The following is a 19,300-nucleotide window of genomic DNA, read 5'->3' on the forward strand; positions in this document are numbered from 1 at the left end:
TATCACTTGGAGTGTGTCCTTCCTCAGCATACCAATCTGGACGATGTATGGTGCAAACCATTAAACAACTGTTCAACACGTGTTATCAAAAGGAGAACCTCAGAATATCATTTGAAAGAAAGGTAATAGGAATATTGCTTCTACTGCTATGTTTTGATTTTTTTTTGTCTGGGAGACCCCAAAATCGAGTTACTTACATATCTTTCAGATACATAATTCAAGTACAAAATCCTGGGGGCCTAATCCAAAAGAGAAAAAAAATATAAGAGAACATATCTTTTACCAGCTGCAGATCCAAAAATTGTAAGCAATTTCTGTGTAGGTGAACCAAGTATCGATGTCTGAAAACATAAAATGCAGAAAAAAAGACTTAATCTATTGGACGCCAAGTAATAATCTGTATTTTTTTTCTTCCCATACAGCTCCTGCTGTAGTTTTGCATGCATAAAAAATGTTGGAATAAAGCATTCAAACAAGATTGCACAGATGGAAAATCAAATCATCTGCCTGTTTGAACAAATCAATGAAGATTATCAGTGTTCAGAAGTACGCGGCTCATAAAAGAGAGGTCGATTATACAGCTGGCAAGAAATGTGACTGAAAGCTTTGGCGGAAAAACCTTCAGTGATGCAAATCTCCAGACTAGCTATTTAAAGTAGATATAGTTCATCTGTGCACTTTGAAAGAATATGCCAATCTGTCCTTTATAGAATGGAAGGCAATTTCAGCTTCTTGGCATTATACATTTAAGCATCATGCTCATTAGGTGGACCTTATTGGATATATTTATGGCTATTTCCAATTGTCTGTCATTCCTAGCTTTCTAGAACCACAGGAGATTATTCCACATCTATGATGGAAAGCAGCCTTCTAGAAGAAAAGGGTAGGGGCAACCACAGCCAAAGGCTAAGAGGATACAAATAAGTGTACTCTTAATATGAAATGTGTGAAAGGATAGGTAGATCAGAAAATGTAAAGACTATTTTGCCAACCATCTTTTTGTAATCCACATTCAAGGTTTCCATGTTTGCAAAAGACTAGGGGGTCACATTATCCTGTCAATTATGCAGCAGTGGACCTAGAGGAAGAAAAGAACGATTAAGATCTACCTGGTCCCTCACTAGACTACTAGGTGCTCCACAAACCTCACCAGTTCATATTTACCCAAACTGGAATGACTGGGTGAGCAGTGGTGGGAAGACTAAACATTATTGAGGACATTTCTCCAATTCCCTTGACTTTCTTAGAGAAGGCACAGGATCAACTAGTTGGCTGTAGTCAGGGGGTTAAAGCCATATTACTATTTTTTTCCACTGACAGTGGACATGTGCCTTGAACAGAAGTGAGACTCACAACCACAGTATAAATAGCTCCAAGCTTTTATATCTGAATTGATCAACCAAAATGAACGAAGTGATTCTGTGTTCTGTGTAAACACGGTCTCAGAACTGATGTTATTGTGTAACATTCACACATCAACGACCGTCTTCCGGGGGACATATAGAAAACTTTAATGATACTAGACCGTGGTGCATCTAGCATGTCCTTTTTGAATCACTTTGATCATTAACTCTGTAGGATAGCTTTATACAGATCCCAAGCTTTCTTGAATTCCTTTGTGTTGCCTGTAGTACTTCCAAGAATTGCAAGAGTTTATATTGGTTAAATGTGACCAAAGTATATCTGTACTGAAGATAGAGCTTTAAGACTTCAGTTAAAAGGAATATGTTGGTTATACTGCCTATTTATTACCTTTAAAATGAAATTAGATATAATTCCACAAAAGCCTTCCCGTCAATAAAACCTCTCAAACTTTTCATCTCCTAACTAATCTAGCCTGTAACAGGAAGATCTAGTGTTCCAAATGCACTGAACCTTTAAACTCTCCAATATAAACAATATTTATTAAAGCCGTTAACCACGTCTTCCATTTTTTGCTGCATCCCCATCTTTAATGTAATGCTCATTAAACATAGACCAATGTAATAACTTGGCCGGGCCACTGTAGGGCTGTAAATGTTGACAAACCATAGGTACCTGCACTGCTACTGTCTTTAAGTCTCAATAAATAGAGCGGCGGCTTCAAAGGCTTGAAAAAAAAAAACTAAAGCCCCCAAAAAATGAAGCCGTGACATGGTTTGCCTTCAGTGGACACAACTGTTACCCAGAGTGTTCGACCTAATTGCTAGTTCCCTTCTGCGTCTCTTTACTCGGGGGATTCCAATTAGTTAATCAGCCAAAATTCCTAGAATCCACCTGCGCACTTTTCCAATTGACTTAACCCTTTGTTGTAGACAACCACATTCATCTGTGATCAACAACGCTTCAATCAATTAACCCTGTACACAGCCATAGCTTCTGTCCACAAATCCTAATTCATAACAACAAATTAGCTAAAAACTGTACTGCGAATTGGCAGTAAATGATAAGCTCTGCGGTCGAAATGGTTTACTCTAACCACATTGGGTCTTTTATAATTTCCTTCTCAGTGAAAAATGTAATTTACGTTCCTACATTTCAATTATAACATCATCGTAGTGAGCCACGCTATTAACGATTGCAGTATTAAATGATACACAGAAACACTTTATCATCCGTCACTTCTAAAGATTTTTTTTACTATCTATATTGATATAAATATTTTGGTTATTGAGTGACATTTCAGCAATCCATAAATTATGAAGAAGGCTATTTCTTGGCAAAAGTAATCTGTTTGCATAATACACTTTTCTTCTTGGATACTTTGATGGAAAATGTGCTTCTTAAAAAGTCGGCAGCAACTTAAAAAAAGATACATGTTGTAGAAAAAAATTATAATCATATAATTATATTATATAGAGTGTCCCTTTAATGACATCTTTATTAATTGGCTTTTGAATGATTTTAACATAATTTATTCTGCTGCCGCATTAAAAATGTATGAGAAATGTAAAAAATAACCCAACTCTATAAAATATTGACCAAAACAGACAGCAGAAAGCAGAGAGGATGAGGGATAATGTAAAAGTCATGTACAAATGCATGACAGAATAGAAACCCTTTGGAATGTTCCAAGTTAACTTTGTTAACTTTTTAGTCATTAGGTCACTTACATACCTGCCAAGTGACTCGCAGATGCTGAGAACAGACAAACCAAAGGGAATACAAATTGAAGCCAAAACAAGTGCCAAACCGCTAACTTTCGGAGTTTCTAATTACAAGGTATTGACGATGAGGTGCTATTGCACGAAAACCAGGAAGTCTTTTGTAACAGTTCCTCAATGCTAAAAATATTCAAGAACTATGTTTTTAACTGTATTTTCCAAATTCTATAGGTTTAGGTTAATCTCAAAATCTAAATCCAAAAGGCAATAGCATGGCAGACCCTGGCAACGGGGTGAGAAATGGTGGTATGATTCCCTAAAGGAGAACAGACCAGCCACTTTGATTTGTAATGCATGTACTAGAAACAGCAGATGAAGTCTTTGTATTAGCGGTGACTTAGAAACATTGGCTGCTTCTCCAGCAAATCCCTTCAAAACTGCTGGGAATTAGCTAATAGGATTGTACAAAATGAATCATTCTGCCGGAATCAAGGCATTTGACATATAATAAGGGGCATCAAAAAGATAAGCGAGTCCATGTTTATATTGGGAACGGCTGTAAGGTACAAGCATGTTTGTTTAAATAATATTATTATGGAAAATGTGAGTTTAATTTCGTGAGGGGGGGGGGCAGTAATGGCTTCCTATGTGCGAAGAAGAGCCAGCCTAATGATTCAAAGTTGCTTTGATACTGTGGTTAGGTTACAAATAATATGGATGGAATTGATTATCCATTCTCCATCCAGGAAGCTAGAATAAAGCATTGGGAATGTGTCTACTGCACTCAAGTCCCTGGGTAGTGACTGTTTCAAATAAATAGACTATAAAGTAAAATGAACAGCAGCCTTAGATGAGATTAAGCACATAAGGAGCTGCAGGAATCGGTAGCCCATCGCTGATTTTCCTTCATTGTAAAGGGCTTCTTGATTTTTGTGCTGTAGAGTAACACGCAGGGCAAGTTTACTAATATTTTACAGGTGTCAATATGAAAGACAGTTAACACGTTCAGTACCAAAGGTATGTATCACGGAGCACAATGCATAACCAGCCAAAGGCATCCTACAATTCCCAGCGAACTGTGTTCAACATAGTATCTCCTGCATGGCTGCATCATGGCTGATTAAGTAAGGGGTTATAGGATCACTGGATTTCCCGTATAGTGAGGGACATTTATGAAACAGTGTCCTTGATCATATAATGGTCAATGCCTTTGCGGGCCTTTCTATGCACCTCCCATTTAAAAGGACTATGTGTTTCCCCTAAACTATTCTGATTTGCGAACAATGTTTCTTATTTATACATCTTACCAAAGCCCTAAATGCAGAGGTGATCTGTGATTTGGAGTCTGAACGTACTGGACACGTTTGTAACCTGTATCTCAATGGTTCAGGAGAATTGATTTTCTCAGCTATAAAGTCCAGTATTTGTGTATACATTATTTAGTGTTTCTTCAGAGTATGCCATTGTTAATGTATTTGTTTAATTAGGTGCGTACTTAACCTCTTTCTGAAACTGTGCAAAGCTGAGAAATTACAGGCTTTTCACTCTCTAGACACAAAAGCTTAGTGTTTCAGAGAACGGGCTATAATAACTTTTATTATTCTTATTTGATCTCATTTAGTGAATGATTAATTTGTTACAATATACTAAACACCTAAGTACTGTACTTCCTTTTGAAAAAGCTATTGATGTGAGGGTAAGATTCCCTTTGAAGCTGAATCTATCGGCAGCTGTGAGATTAAAGACTGCACTGCAATAAAGGAAGCTTAACGGATCTAGAGAAGCAGCATTAATGTTTTATTTTTGTCATCCCAACAACTCTATTGCACCAAGCCGGAGTTAAGGAAGAATCCATTCACTGCGCGACCACTTGCTGGGCTCCCTATAAACCCAGCGGTTGACAATCACAGGGAAGCAGGTAAGCAGTAATGACACACTCTCTCCATACCATTACTGCGGCATATGTGCCACAGATTGTAACAGTAGGCTAAAAACAACACAGACAAAAGCTATAGCATAATTGTCGTTGACAGTTTGAGTTCATGTCCTGGAGGATAATCTTACTAAAGGTAGGATTTCAAAGTTTAATAACTTTCGAGGCACAACAGAGACACCGACTATACTGCTGAGGCCTTCATTTTAACCGGCGATGCAGGAAGGGAGGCATAATGTTAATTAGGACTACTATGGGAAAACATTAAGAAAAATGACAATGTGTCATAGAGATGCATTAACCTAGATGGTTAACCTATTCCATGGTGTAGGAATTGTCACCAAAACATCTTGCCTGTCAACTGATATTCTGACCTAAAGTTGTAAGGGTCTACAATGTACACATATAATGTATTGCTACCTTATATAGATGCCTTCTCAAAAGCTAATGGTCTGGGTATCATCTTCCTCTTTACATTTGGTTTCTTCTTTTGGGTATTTTGCCAATCCCATTCGGTGTTCATGAATATATTTCATAAGCAGAACATGACCATTAAGATTTGCTTGTCAACAACTCTGTCTCTTAACTGTTCAGAATGACCTTGCTAAATGACCAAGCCTGCATCGCGTTAATATCCATGAATAAGCTTAAAGTCACAAAAAGTTTATATCAGTGATTCAGTCTGTCAGTACAAAGACCAGGATCTCCAGACTTTTCTAATTAACTCTACATTTTAACAATGGTCAAAAATTCCTATTAGAGAGAAGGTGATAGCCTTATCAGGTCATGAGCAAGGTTATCATTGTTAGGCAGATGACACACAACTAAATATATCCTCCCAAAGGTACTGAGCAGTTAACCAAGATAGTTAAGCTCTAGAAGTTAATCTCTAGTGATGACGATGCCATCTCCTTTACTTATTTATAACGCAGAAGCTATGTTGTTGGTAGTTTATTGTTGGGTAACAGGCCTGGAAAATTGGGCTTCACAGCTTCTAAATGTTGAATCAAATAAAAATTGTTGTTTAGTACATTGTACATCATATAATAATGCTATATAAACCATTAAATCATATTAAATAATTATTATTAATAATAACAGAATATTACTACAATGGGCACAACATTATTTTATTTTACATATTTACTGCTTTATCCAACAGCAGCACATGGTCCAGGAAATATTTCTTACTGGTGTGACAGTCTTTTTCTATTGGAGTTGTCCACATCAGACCACGGGATACATCCATCCCACCTAATTACTAAGAAAACCTTCTATCCAAATACTTGAAACAGTTACACAGCGCTTATCCACCTTTTTTCATTAACATATCTAGGGTTCTAATTGCTAAATATGCAGCATCCCAGGAGAGACATTTCTGGGTATGGCTGACCTTTCAGTGTTATCAAAGAGTTCACAATACCAACAGACAGACTTTTAATTATATGTCTTCCAAAGTTCGGCGATGCTGATTTATTCATATTACCAGAAAGAAAACCAGCCAGAAATCTTTTTTTTTTTTGTAGGTCGATGGTATTTTAAGAGCCTTCTGTTCAGTTTACTGCATCCTTAGGCAGTTGGGTAGTTTTCTCTGCTTATGACATTATAAATCTTATTTATGTCATGCATTTGGTTCTGTATAATAGCAGAGGTAATGTTTAATGTCTCTATTCTCCTTGCCTTTTCTTGTTTTTATCTCCCCCCCTATCACCTAAAGCTATAACCACTGTAACAGCAGGATATACTTCTCAAAAGCAAAAATAATTTGCAATTGAAGGACAAAATATATTATATGACTTTATGACGCTACACAGTATCATTATATCAAGTATATGATACCACTTTTCAATTACCAGATTTTTTTTATATAATTTTTTTTTATTTTTTCATATATTTTGATCTATAATGCCTGTGGTGCTACAGATTATAAACAAATAACTTGACTTAATGAAGTGAGAGTAGAGAAAATTAAAAATGCCACGTATAGAAAGCTAACCGAGTTTCAGGTACAACAAATCCAGCTGGATGCCAAGTAATTGCAAATGCTGAAAATGTCTTATAATATAAGGAAAGAAATTATCCTAGTTAAAAATGGGCATATTATTTGGCTAAATCCTGCTTCAGTGAAACAGGGACGACATACAACGCTAATATTTCATGGTGAGTGCAATATGTTTAGCCAAAAAAAATATAAATAGTAAAGCAAAGTAAAATTATTAAGATAGCTGGGAACAATCCAGGGTTGGCCTGGAGTCTCCAGGTGAAGTGTTGCTTCCCTGAGTCTCCAGGTGGCTTCTTTTTCTTAGGCATGGAGTCGCATTTAGCCTACCCCCAACCAATTCCCCTCCCACTTCCGACCCATTTAATACTATTTGCTGCTAGCCCTGCCCTTGTGTGTGATTAGCCACACCCCCTCATGAAGCCACTCCCTCATAAGAAGTTGCCAGGCATGAAAATTAATATTCATAAGGTGCCAACAGATTCCCGCTGCTAACAGATACTCCAAGAATTTTCGGAATATAGAGACGGAGGGCAACTGCAGCTTCTATTTTGGATAACTGCTTTTTTTCCCCCCTTTTTGAAGAAGCATATTAAAGTACCCACATAGTTCTATAATGTGTATTCATCTTTAGTGGGGCTGTCAGTGTCACTTTAAAGTCGACCTGTAACCTACAACAATTTCCTTGTTGCTTGTTACATAGAGAGAAATAATCATACAGCTCCTCTTCACGTATGTGTTCACAGTACATGCACATACAATACTCTAAAATGCAGAATCTGTGGAAGTGAAACATATGCTTTTCTTAGAGAAGGAGACTAAACCGGTGTCCGTGATCTATGGCAAGTATCTGATTTCTTTACTTAATGTCCAAAAATGCTTTAAAAACCTTTTTGGTTACGCTAATAAATATAATAGCGCCATAAACAAGTCACTGGTAAATGTTAATGTTGTTGGGTGTTATAGTCCTTTTAAATTAAGACAGGTTATACAGCACAGGGGATAAACGGCTCTGAAGCAAGGATAATTTATAACATTTGAATGTTTAGCATATGTTTGTCAGAGTCAATGAACTTTCAGTATTGCTTGAGTGAAGCATCAAATTGAGGCCCCTGCTATGAGCTGCATATGGACTCAATTAATGGCATGCCAATAAAAAAATGACCAGGGGCCAGATTATCAGACTTCACTCATCCAGAAAACAGAACACTTAAAACATTTCGGCAAAAACCCTTCAGACTGCACTGTATTTACCCAAAGCACAGGGACACAAGAATATCTATGATTATTAAATGGTAAAGGTCATTTAAAACTTATTACGGACTATTTTAATTTTTTTATGGTTCTCAATATTTCTGAATTAAGATATTCATGTGACATTATTTTCAGCAACGCCATATATAATCCTGGCATTAGTAAATGGTATGGCAGTGAGAATTGGAGAAAAAGTCAGATAAATGATCATATTTTCAATAAATAGATACATTGCATCATCAGGTATATTACATCTGTAGCATTAGGTGAAGCTGTACGTGGTGTTAAATTCATGGCGAATCGCATGGTTAAATTTGTGTCACTTTGTAGGGGGTAACTCTTTACCTATACCTTGTGCTAGCCAATTGGCAAGGAAATGTATGGGTAAAAGGTTATAGTATTAAATAGGTTATTGCATTGCTGGTGGGTGGGCCACAGGTGGGCCCTGTGTTATAGAATGCTGTGCCTGCAAGAATTTTCAGTTGTTTTTACCAACCTAGTGCTGAGTTGGCCCTTCATAATGGATACTGATATTAGACAGCTGAACTGTTCAATTCACGATACAGACCCCTACCAATAAGTCCTCCATAACTCAAAATATCAGAATTCTTTACGGTTATCACACTAGTTTAACTATACATTGGAGGGGAAGACCCTTCTCTTTACTTTTGGTGATTTTAAAATCCATACTGAAATTGTTAAAATATAAAATAAAAAGGTACAATGCCGGCAAAACATAATGCTGTACCTTTTTAAATCACTCTACGACTTTACCAACAAACAAAGCAGAATAGAATGGTTATGAATAAAAAGCAAAACCACCAAAAGTATAATATGCTATGACTATTTCATGTTTGTTAAGGTAATATCTTCCAAAATATAGGTAAGGGACATGCCAACGTGGTGTATACTGGTCTAAGCTCCACTGCAGAACTGATCGGTCTGTTGGATGACCAGGCTCACATGGTGCGCCCCTGTTCTATGGACCAATTGAGCAGGTCTCCCTTGTAACCTCCGTAGTTACATTAGGGAGGTATGTGTCGAGCCAGCACACATCCTTCTGAGACAGAGGACCGGATATGATGTCATATCCCTTAGCACATGGGAAAGGATGGTGGCAATGGGATGGGTCACTGAGGCCAAAGGCAACCGTTAGCCAAAATACATCACTTTATACAAGGTCTTCAGAGCATACCATTAATCACTCTTATGTGAGTTATCTCAGTAAAGGAACTCATACCTGCATACAAATGTTAACCATGTTCTTTAATTTATTTGGAATATTCTAATTTTGGAAGAATAAGGATGTGAATGCAAAAAAAGAGACTGGAATTTGTTTTCAGTATAAATTGTGAACAAAAGAAATGACATCCAGCAGCATTAATGATCATCTGTAACTTTAGTTGCATTGCAAGTGCTCAATGAGATCCTTTTTATTTGTCATTCAACATATTCCATGGCTACTGTCGCCATCGGAACGAGAGCAGAAAATTGTTAGTTAGAAGTCAGCTGCTCAGAATCCCATATCCAGCAAGCAGTAAATATCATCTTTATTGTCTCTTCCATCCCCCACACAAAAGGATACCACAACATGAAGAGTAAATTAACACAAGGACCAATCTACGGCAGGAGAACGCAGTCTATTCTTACTAACCATCAAACGTGAGATATCAGCAACTTGATGGAATAATGGATAAAAAACCCTTCTCATTACCAGATTTCCTGCAGTAATAATTAGGTTGCCTTGATACGCTGAGAATTGTAATCTGTTTTTTATTGCAGCCTGGCAAATTCCCCATTTTTAGCCTACTAAACCTGTTTTACTACATTTAATGACTTTTCATTAACAAAATCCATTTTAGACATAAGAAGCCAAAATACATGTCCATGTTGTAAGCCCCCTCCTTCACGTTATGACATCTGTTCTTTGTGCCAACAGCCAGAGATGTATCTCAGCTGTCTAGCTGACTGCAGTGCACAAGGTCATCTCCTAACTCCCTTTCTAACACTCCCTCTCTCTCTCTTTCTCTCTCTCTATCTTTTACGACACAGTTTCTACTTCTCCCACAAGCAAAAACATGCCTACCTTCTTAATATAGGTTACTGCTAACCACAGAATGTTCTCTCAAATCATATTCTACATACAGATACAATGATCTCCTTCCAATCGAAACCTATACGGTTATGACTCCCTTCATTCCTTCATTCTTACACACTTTAATCTGCATATGCAATTTTTATGACTGTTTTTGAAGTTAGTTTTTTTTTAAAGTTTATAATTAAACACTCAGGTAATTTCCATCATATTGTGTACACCTCGACTCCCAAAAGTTTAAAGAGAAACTTTTGCTTTAGGGATTTTGTTCAGAAGCTTGGCAAGCAAACTGGGGAAGAAAAGCGACCATGACACGTTAAGGCAGTTTAATGACCTCTTCTATTAGCACTTAAGTAATTACATAAAAGTTTAGGAAGATCTAGTGTCATATATCTCTAGATTTTAATTAGACAATTTAATGGATAAACATATTTTATTTTGGTTATATAAATTTTTATGACTTAGGAAAGTAGTACATTGTATACATAACATAATACAAACAGAGAGTTTTAAGGGGTGTCATTGGCATTACTAGGGGGAGAGCTTAACCAAATCTTCCTTTGACCTGATTGAAAGCTATTTTGTCGATTAAGATGGAATTTAGAAAAATGTATATTTATTTATACATTTAAACCCACCAACAATTCTTTGTAAATTTGCTGCAAGAACCCTCCTTATCATTGGCATAGGTTTGTCTATTTAGCATTTTGAGTATGCCATACACCGTGTAACATATTAAAAATGTGTAAATTGTTGGCACCTTATAGACACAGTGATGATAATAACAATAATAGTTTAGGAAAGAGACAGAGGGATATGAGTTCCAAAAAGAGTCCATATTACACAAGGAAACTTGGTATATATAGTCCAAACTAAAATATATATGTGTAGGTCCATATCAATGAATACTCCTACAAAAAAACCACACAAGTGTATTTTAAAGGTAACATTTAGTGTCCCTTCACACCCAGTATAAAAGACTGCACACTAAAGTACCGTATTTGCTCGATTATAAGACGAGGTTTTTTTCAGAGCAAATGCTCTGAAAAATACCCCTCGTCTTCTAATCGGGGTCGTCTTCTAATCAGACCTCAAATAGAGTCTGATTAGGAGACTAAGATCCAGATCCCCCGCACCGCTGCAGGGGACCTGGATCCTCCTGTCTCACCCCCCCCCCATCATACACACACTTACCGGTGCTTCCTGCTGTATTGCCGGGGCAGCGGGTTGACGTCTACGCGATCCGCGTAGACAACGTCCGCTGCAGCCGGAAGGAGGTGTGGCTAGCAGCGGGGGTTGTCTGCGTCCGTCGCGCAAACCTTCCCCGACTGTCAGAGATCAGAGTTCCCCGCACCGGTGCGGGGAACTCTGATCTCTGACAGCCGGGGAAAGTATACGCGACGGACGGATACAAACCCCCGCTGCCAACTCCACCTCCTTCCGGCTGCAGCAGAAGGCGACGTCAACCCGCTGCCCCGGCTGGAAGCACCGGTAAGAGAGGGCTGAGAGGGGAGGGGAGGGGAGAGTGTGTGTGTGTGTGTGTTAGTTAAATGGGGGTATGGTGTGTGTGTGTGTGTGTGTGTGTGTTAAATGGGGGCATAGGGCATTTCTGGAGTGGCGTTAAGGGGGCATTTAATAGAGCACTCTGCCTCCTGAAATGCCTTATACACCTATATGCCACTCTGCCCCATAATATGCATTTTAACCCCCTAAATGCCAGAGTGGCATATAGGGGTATAAGGCATTTCTGGAGGCAGAGTGCTCTATACAATGCCTTTTAACTCCCTTAATGCCACTCTGCCTCCTGAAATGCCTTATACCTCCCTATATGCCACTCTGCCCCATAATATGCATTTTAACCCCCTAAATGCCAGAATGGGATATAGGGGTATAAGGCATTTCTGGAGGCAGAGTGGCATATAGGGGTATAAGGCATTTCTGGAGGCAGAGTGGCACATAGGGGGTCAAAAGGCATATCATGGGCCACAGTGGCATATAGAGGGTTAAAAGGCATATCATGGGCCACAGTGCCATATTGGAGTGGCAAGCCTGGGGGCAGATGTGCGTAACTGGGGGACAGGTTGGAAAATACAAGAAATAAAAACAAAAAATAAATAAATTTGGCGAGCTATTTGTACATGCTTGTCAAAGTGCACTGATGCTAATCAGATCATCTTTGGTCTTTTTAATAAATTACTAAGGATAATGTCAAATAGCTTGGCATTTAAAGAAATTCAATCAATTTAAAGCATCAGATCTTAGTAAAACCTATTAGGCTTCCAAGAAACCATGTGGTATTTGTCCATTGATATAATAACCCCTTTACAAAAATATAACAGATACCGCATTGCTGCCCTAAAAACTGAGTCGAAATTTCTGGGTAAACAAAACTCTGATTTTTTAAATTATCGTAAATGTTTATATCATTATCTTATACAATATTTATATCATTATCTTATACAGCTTTCATTATTTATATTGTTACTAAAATCCGGCATGATCACGGCCATGAGAAAAAGGAGATGTTCCAAAGGTAGACTATAAGCGTGCATGTTCTGCTGGAGACACTCGCCTGGTCTTCCATAATGCTCACTGATGTTGGTGAGTTAAAACATTTAATTTTACATAAGTGTCATCTATCCTAACATTTGGATCATTTTAAACACACATCTAGGTAAATCCTTTTTTTTTTTAAATATAGGGGGTTTACTAACTAAGGTAATGCACATAGAAAGAAAGAACTGAACCCATATTGTCAGATTTCTCCCATGGATTTTGCTGCCTTAAAATTTTTATTTGAACAGCCCAGGAAAACATTAAAGTTTATTTTATTTGGGCTGTTTACAAGCCTTGATTTGCTTGATCAAAATAACATTTTAGAGAGATTTTTTTCGTTTCACACATTTAATGTCCAGAAAACACAGATATTGATGTTTAATGGGAAACTGTGCATCAAATTCACCTGCCAATTTTTACCCTGGCAGGCATGCTCATTCACAGCTAGAGGTATGACTGCAATAAAGAAAAATTTTTCTCAAACACCGGTATATGCAAACATTCAGATTGCAAAATTGTTATATTATTTACAGTAAAACTTTTCATAAAAGCACATATTGTTCTAGTAAATATATATATATATATATATATATAAATTTTTTTTAAAATTAGCACTAAAGTCACCTGGATCAAGAAATCTCACCAGATTCTTCCACTACCAAGGATTAACCATTATTACCCACACTAACCCCACCTGAGAACCAAAACACTAGGGGTGCCAGGGACATAAGGAGGGCACCAAATTAGCCGTCTTTTCCATTACACCCAGACTTCAAGTACACTGCACGAGAGAACCCATTTAGTATACTGTGGCCCACGGCATCTGGGGGGGTATTCTGTTTCTTCTCAAAAAATACATTATACAGTTTGCTTCTCTAACTTTGTTTAAATACCCTATATCTGCAGGTTAATACTTGTATTTGAATCTCATTGTATGTGTATATTACGGCTATTCTGTTTTCAGTAGCGGCATGATTAATTCTCCCCAATTTACTCTACTGTTACGTTACTGTCCATTCCGTGGAAGTTGTAGACAGCCTTTGCAAATGTGAATACAGAAGACAGGTAGATCAATTGAAACTGTTCTGACAGTTCTGCCACTTTTCATTCTGGATCTCAGCTTCCCTGAGCTGAAACACCTTACTATTGAACCAAATATCTCCACAACAATTCCATGACTGACATGCAAGACATACAAAATATGGGTCATTTTGAAACAGAATTTAATGATGCTCAAATGCTGTGACACACGCTTCACTACTGTCTGGCAAACTAGAAGTCTACAACGTTTTGTAACAATAAAACTCTTTTAGCTCTCTGTTGATAAGCAATTCTTTTACCTCTAGCACGTTTTAATCTTTGAAGAGACAATATAATGTCCTCGACACCCACGCTATAGAGAAACACAAATACAAGTACTTTAGTATTCATTCTTCCAAAACTGTCCACCTTGTCCATAGTCTGACTGTTCTTGCCACTGATTGGCTGCATGAAGCTGTCAATCAGTGGCAGGAAAGCGAACCCATTGAAATCAAAGGGAACCCTCTGCACACATGCACAAAAATACACACCCCAGCACACAGCATTCCCAGATCCAGCACTGGGGCAAACTGGAGGTGAAGGTGTCTCCTGCAGGGCATTTAGATGGCAGGTAAGAAAGAGAGGCAAATGCATTTGCAAAACAGACCATTCAATTTAAAGGGTCAAATGACCTACCATATGCATTAACATGCAGATGTTGGCTGGAGTGTCCCTTGCATGGAGAGGGGGGGGGGACTGTGAAATTTTAAAAAGACCATACAGCTACCATAGGCATTAAAGTGCTTATTATGGCTAAAGTGTCCCTTTAACAATAACTCAGATTATGCAGTCAGACTTTTTAAAAAAAATGTATTGTTACAAAATTTTCCCAATTCTCTGATGCATTTATTGCATGTGGTGATTAGACCTAATAATCGCTAATAATTACATATTTACCACTCCGATACAGTCAAGCCGTGTAATGTAATTTTACAAGCCAGCTCATCTAATGCCATCTGCCTACTGAATGTAGACAGCGTGGGTCTTCTGGTTGAGATCCAGACATCTTTGTTGCAAAAGGTCTAGATACTGGCAGCAGTCACCTAGGGTATTTTGTACAGAATTTTGAATCACACGGCATATTACCTCTCCCTAGACTGCTTCAGCAGCTGTGCTGATTTTTTTCCCCTTTTATAGGATATTTCTTCAATGCTCATAAAAATTCATTTTAAGCATTCATTCCAAACGAATCGCTGAAATGTAACTAGATTGTCGCTGTTTTGACAAAGCGGTAGACTGGTACCATATGCGTAAAGGAAAATGCAAAAAAACGCTAGTTAAGAAAAGAATCCCCAAATTTGAGCAGATACAGTATCAAAGCAGAAGGTATTAAAAAGCCATAAATGGGATTTCTGCATGATAAGTAGCAATATCTGCCATTCTACTGATGTATCAATATGTGTGTACCGAAGATACATAATTTGACATTATTAAAAATGGGTTTTTTTAATTAACATCAGAGGCTGGTGTATTTTTCTCATGCAGATTATGCTTACGTTTTAACAAGGATCTCTCTCTCTCGATAGATAGATAGATAGATAGATAGATAGATAGATATCTGTGGATAGTAAATTTACCTAAAATTAGCATTATGAAAAAGCAGTGTGTGTCTTTTTGTGTCATCTGGACTAGCACATAGGGTAGTGCTGACAATAGTGGTTCTGGGCAATGTTGCCCTCCGGTCTTCCTGATTTGAAGGCCATGAGCTGGTGCCAGAATATGTTTTATCTTTTTTTCTGGGTTGCAATTCCACATTTATTAGGAACCAGTTACATCCTGACTTGGTCCTTTTGCAGTTCTGCTCAGAGGGTTATATGCAATTTGCATTGGCGACTGTAGACAATACTGGATAGTCTAAGTTGTCTGCTTGGGGACACTTTGGGACATGGCTATCTGGCATGTTTTGCCCCTGGTAGCCAAATCTTGCTGACCCTCCCTTTCTAGTGCATCTTGACCTCCTGTATTTGTTTAATACCATCTATATGTGGCTATCTCAGATTTATGCTTAAAATATGCAGTGGATGACCACATTGACGTCTACTTAAGAACCACTCCATACCGCCTAGTTAAAGGTGCAGTGACTCGCTGACCACAGGCCTAAAGGACTACTTATTCCAGTAATTGTACTTAGGTTTCATTATAGTCCTTTGTTGAGTATTTGTCTGTCTCTGGCAAATTGTTTTCATACGCACTTTGTATAAAGAGACTTTGTTTTTAAATCAAACAAATCCATGGAAAGTGCAGCGTGAGTCAGTATTAAAAAAAAATAAAAAATGTGGATTTGAAACATTTAAGAGAAAAAAATGTGGCTTCATGACATTTAGAAATATGCTGTTTTTGCAGCTAAGAATAACTAAAACCTGCTTAAAGGAGAACCGACCCTTATAATAATGATAATGGCTACCCTATACATTTGGTACTTTTTTTTAAACCATCCAGTAGTTCAGTTAAAGAAAACTCCAAACAAAACACTAAAGTCGGTTAGGGGTAAGAGGTCTGTAAGGCACATGGGAATTAGTTAAATTACTGGAGCCCTTATTAATTAAGCTGATGCCTATGTTATGATCTATCATAGATGAACTTTGCAGATATCAGCAACTTTATATCATCTTTGTAAAAGGCACATTTACAAAGTAGATGTGTTCACTGACCTATTGAACTTTCTTACACTGTAAAATGACTCCATTGAAGCCAAGCAAATATGACTGCGTTCTTGATCGATATCATTAAGGTAAATGCTTTAGATAAAAAAGAAGAAAAAAATAATACCGTACTCCCAGAAAAAGGAATCATCTAATTCTGTAAAATCTAACGCAGCACCCAGGGGATTACCTGCCAGGATTTGAGATCTTTTCTAATTACCATATAATTATCTGGTTAAGTTTGCCGCACACGCTACTAAACAATATGTTTAATTGTGTATTGACCTGAATTCCCTGCCTTTTAATGACTCCAGAGAACTGGAGTTGGACGGCTCTAACACTTAAGAATTATGTGAATACGGATCCTGAACTGTAATATCTTCTCTTGGACACATCTAATTAATATTTTTCTTTAACAGTTACATGTAATCTATTGTTATAAAGACCAGAGTGTGCATATTATATATATATATATATATATATATATATATAATGTTAGTCCAGTAGTGTAAATAAAATAATAAAAAAATAACTAAGCATTGCAATATAAAAAAATACATTCCATTTTAAGGACAGTATTAACTTCCATTTGTCAAGCGAGACATGGGCAGCAGTATAGGGGTTAAGGTACATGATAGGGACTGATAATGTACAGGTCACAGCAGTTTAAGGTGGATGTATATTAGTTTAGCCATTGTGAGAAGAATTTGGGGGGTGAGGGTAGTAATGACGTTGTTAAAAAATCTCATGCTAAGCCCTAGAAAGTATGTGTTTCCTTACACACCTCAATCACATATACGCTTGTTTTATCATTTCTCATTAATTATTATTTTTCAAAAATACATACTAGCTACCCATGAATGCAGAGTTCATATTAGTAACAGTAACTTGTCTTGTGGTACGTTCTCAGCATGATATTATTATTTATTCTTTTATATAGTGCTATCATATTCCGCAGCGCTGTATAATGGGATGGTAACACTTACCACTTGTCTGAACTATTCCTCTCAGTTACATGACCGCAAATAGGGGTCATGACATCATGACTTTGACTATGACCTTAAGGCGAGAGTTCATGGCAGGAAAAGGGTCTGTTTGCACATAAAAGCACTGATTTTTGTCGGTAACAGTTTTAATGTATTATGATGACGTCTAAGCTAATTTTGTTCACTCCTTCTTTGATGTGTTGCTTTACATTCATTAAGTCAGTTGAAGGGTTTTAATAAAACTGCCAACGGTTGAGGAAAGTATTTATATTGTAAGAAGAACAGCATGGGGACCTAGGGATAACTAATGTCATAATGGAATATTAGAAAACAGTGCCTTTTTAATATGTGCTGCTAGGATGAACTCAAATTACGTTCAATAATACTAATATTTACAATACTAATATTAATATTTTCCCAACTCGCATGTTATGTATTTTTGGGCTAAACACGCACAGTTTTTTCGGGTATGCATTTGTGTGCTTGATTTCACATGACGCTGTTAATAGAAATTTAGAATTTAAAGTCTAATATAAGCTTTGTCCTCAAATGCAACAAAACCCTTTATCAAAAAAAATTAAATAAATAAGATGAAGGTGCCAAGATTTTTTATCTGAACTTGTGTTAACTGCCAAATGATAAAAAAGTATATAATTATATATATATATATATATATATAATAAAATAATATAAAATATTTAAAAAAATGATCTTCACATGCCCGAATGTTTAGCTGTGAAAAATAAAAAAATGGGAAAATAAATACTAATGTGAAAAAAGAAATCCTTATGTAACTAATATTCCGAGACTTCACAAAAATTTCAGTGCGTCGTTTGATCGATAGCATGTAGCAAAACCAAATAATGTGTAGCACACTTGAAATCAATTTAATAAAATTCTCATTTGTAACTTATTTGTAAAGCTATGCATGCAGAATGCATGGCAGAGAGGACATTCTGTTACGCGATAGATATTCTGAACTCATCCAGTTGTGCAAATATTTTAATGAAATCTGGGCTGTTTGAATTTAACTTTGTCAGCAAAAGAGATTTTAAAAGGCTAATCCTAGTCAACCACAGTAAATACAAGAAAGCATAATATCTGCATAATTCTACGAAACGGTGCCAGAAGAGAATTCTATGAATTGGGAAAGGGGCATTGTGTGTGGCAATATAAGGTCCTTTATAACGAGGGATTTACAATAGATACATAATTCATGGATATTATCCAGCAGTGTGTGTATATATATATATATATATATATATATATATATATGTGTGTAAACCTTTTAGCGTTCAGCCAGGCCACAATATAACTAGGTTCATTCAGCTAAGCAGTAGACTGCTTTATGCTCCCAAACCTAGTAAATTAAAACTAAACTAATTAAAAAAAACAGGAAATAATCTAGTGTACCTTAAATCCCATATTTTATATATTATATTTTAAATCCCATATTTTATTCATAGCTTTTATCTCAGTCATGTATTTAGATCTAGGAACATTAAAAAATAACAATGGGGGCATACATTTAATATACTAAACCATAACAGATCTAAAATTACTATTCATATTTTGTTTTATAATTATCTGAGCCATTGTGAAGTATAAATTGTTTTCTAAATTTAAAAAGCAAAAGCTAAAAGCTAAAAACATTTATGATTTTTCCGAGTAC

The 19,300-nt window shown here is 36.8% G+C and overlaps 1 protein-coding gene across 1 annotated transcript in view; it reads right to left on the reverse strand.

Annotated features, from left to right (window-relative positions):
• The window catches only part of LOC149290243 (tetratricopeptide repeat protein 28-like), a 239,640-nt gene that overhangs the window by 83,969 nt on the left and 136,371 nt on the right, over positions 1–19,300 (reverse strand). The gene's annotated exons all lie outside the window — the stretch shown is intronic.

The sequence above is a fragment of the Sceloporus occidentalis genome, unplaced genomic scaffold (assembly GCF_023333645.1).
Source record: "Sceloporus occidentalis isolate IW3139 unplaced genomic scaffold, rSceOcc1.0.p SCAF_40, whole genome shotgun sequence".
Classification (NCBI taxonomy): domain Eukaryota; kingdom Metazoa; phylum Chordata; class Lepidosauria; order Squamata; family Phrynosomatidae; genus Sceloporus; species Sceloporus occidentalis.